General features: G+C 46.5%; 1 protein-coding gene across 1 annotated transcript in view; it reads right to left on the reverse strand.

The window, feature by feature from the left end:
- Positions 1-2,500, reverse strand: part of nfia (nuclear factor I/A) — a 173,334-nt gene that overhangs the window by 38,387 nt on the left and 132,447 nt on the right.

Below are 2,500 nucleotides of genomic sequence, written 5' to 3' on the forward strand. Positions count from 1 at the left end.
CACACAGACACACACACACTCACACGCTCGCACACACACGTACACACACTCACACGCTCGCACACACACTCACACACACTCACACGCTCGCACACACACGTACGCATGCACACACACACTCACACACTCACACGCTCGCACACACACTCACACACTCACACACACACACACACGTACGCATGCACACACACTCACACACACACACACACACTCACACGCTCGCACACACACGTACGCATGCACACACACACACACACACACACTCACACACACTCACACGCTCGCACACACACTCACACACACACACGCACACACACACGCACACACACACACACACACACACACACTCACACGCTCGCACACACACTCACACACACACACACACACACACAGTCACACGCTCGCACTCAAACACACACACGTACGCATGCACACACACACACACACACTCACACGCTCGCACACACACACACACACACACTCACACGCTCGCACACACACGTACGCATGCACACACACTCACACACACACAAACTCACACGCTCGCACACACACGTACGCATGCACACACACACACTCACACACACACTCACACGCTTGTACACACACACACACTCACACGCTCGCACACACACACACAGACACACACTCACGCTCACACGCATTCACACTCAAACACACACACATGCACACACGTACGCACACACGTACGCACATTCACACGCACGCACACACGCACACACATGCATGCACACATACACACATACACACACATTCCACACACTCGCCCATTCACTCAGATAAATCACTGCACCTCCAGCTGGGTCATACATTCGCTGAGAGTGTGTGTGTGTGTGTGTGTGAGTGTGTGTGTGTGTGTGTGTGTGAGTGTGTGTGTGTGTGTGTGTGCGCACTGTCGCAATGGCCACCTCAAGATCCTCTTCTCTCTCACCCATTCACTTAGATAAATCACATACAAGCACATCCTCTACCAGCCACGCTCTCTCTCTCCCACACACGTGTACATGCACACACACACACACACACACACTGACACGCAATCGCACATGATCACACACACACACACACACACACACACAAACACAGTGATCTATTCCATTTCACCAAGCTGTTTTCAGAAACCCACACTGTCAAAACATTACCAGCGGAATTCATTTGCTGTGTACCAGATAGAGACAAGACAGAAAGTGGATGTTTGCTTCCATTTCAAACTAAATGAGCTGTTCTGTAATTTTGACAGATATTGTTACATTTCAGTTGAGGGACTTTCCATGTGTGTGGCATTAGGTTTGCCCCCCCTGCTGCCCCCCCCCCCCCTCCACTGCTGCCCCCCCCCCAAAAAAAAACCCCAACGTCCTTAGGCTTCCAGTTAGCTGGAGTAAAAACAAACAGAGATTTATCACCCGATACTTACAGCCACAAAATTACATCACTCTATTCAATATTTAGAATTGGATTCTCACCTATAAAAACACCGGAGAGTGTATTTTATGACACACCGATGGTCCTTCTTATTTTCCTCAAAATTACATAACATTTTCAGATACAAATCAAATTCATGCAAAATGAAAGTGCGTATTGACGAAGCACCTATGCATAAAAGTCATGCATTATTCCGTGTAAAAACAAGGCTTTCACCTCCCTAAGTGAGTATCTACTCTCCGAGGGTTAGTCTGTTTGTTTTGTATGAGCACAGATATTGTCTGTGAGGAGTTTTTATGTTTTCTTATTTGAATTGATGAATCATACACTTGCTCGCTCGCCGGCTTGGCTCAGAGGAAGTACAATGGGTTTGTAGTTCTTATGTGATTTACAGTGCACTCCGGACATTAATAAACTACATTACCAGGATGCATTGTGATTGTCCGGCCGGTCTGCAGGGAAGCTACAGCACTTATCGCTTGCTACTCTCTTTAATCAAAAGTCAACTATAACTGGGCCCTCTGTAGATAAGGGTGTCAAAGTGAGGTCCTCCTTAAATTGAATTACAGCGAAAAACTCATTACAACTTCATTTAGCATGCCGCGATATCTGTGAAAAGTTGTCATAGTTCTGCTGCCACAGTATGCTTGCAGTAGGGTGTAAGAGAAAGAAGGGGAATGAGAGAGAATAAATTAGAGGAGAGAAAGAGAGAGAGAGGGAGGGAGAGAGAGGGAGAGATGTATATCTGGGGCTGTCTGACTGAAGCTGACGTAGAGACGCTGCTGGCTCAGCGATGCTAAAGCGATACCACACTCTCAGACATAAAGCCACCAAAAGTGCCTAAAAACTTCCAAATATTGTCACTGGGGCATTATTCTACAGGCACAGAAAATTGTATCCATCCTATCCAGCGATATATAGTTAATTAGTACCTATTTCGCTTGGAAAATGTACTCATTTGTACCCAAAAGAGAACATTACTGTACGTTCAGGGTACATTTTGGAAACTTGATCATTGAAGAACACAAATGTACCTCTGTCACTTCATTTCTGAGAG

The sequence above is a fragment of the Conger conger genome, chromosome 4 (genome assembly GCF_963514075.1).
Source record: "Conger conger chromosome 4, fConCon1.1, whole genome shotgun sequence".
NCBI classification, from domain to species: Eukaryota; Metazoa; Chordata; class Actinopteri; order Anguilliformes; family Congridae; genus Conger; species Conger conger.